Raw genomic sequence first — 589 nt, forward strand, 5'->3', positions numbered from 1 at the left:
CGTGGTAATATTTAGCCTTAGATGGAGTTTACCACCCACTTAGAGCTGCACTCTCAAGCAACCCGACTCTAAGGAAAGATTCACCTATCATCCAATAATAATCACTACGGGCCTGGCACCCTCTATGGGTATATGGCCCCATTCAAGATGGACTTGGATGTATTATATAAACAATAGGTTTATATTGAATCTTCCTAAACACTACATTCCCCAAGTGTCTGTTTATCAGCCACGGGGTTCAGTGCTGGGCTTATCCCTGTTCGCTCGCCGCTACTAAGGGAATCCTAGTTAGTTTCTTTTCCTCCGCTTAATAATATGCTTAAATTCAGCGGGTAATCTCACCTACTCTGAGGTCGTAAAAGTTTTTAGAAGTATTAAAATAAAAATTTTTTTTATATATTATGTTTTTGTTATATTTTATAAGTAAACAATTTTCTTAATTATTCATACTCAAATTTTTTTAATATTATTATATAATATTATTTTTATATTTATCTAAAGAGAAGAAAATAAAAAATAAATAATTATATATATTAATTTTTTTCGAGTATATTGAAAATTTTATTACAAATAAAATATTCCATAACAA

Source organism: Chrysoperla carnea, chromosome X, assembly GCF_905475395.1.
Source record: "Chrysoperla carnea chromosome X, inChrCarn1.1, whole genome shotgun sequence".
Taxonomy (NCBI): Eukaryota; Metazoa; Arthropoda; class Insecta; order Neuroptera; family Chrysopidae; genus Chrysoperla; species Chrysoperla carnea.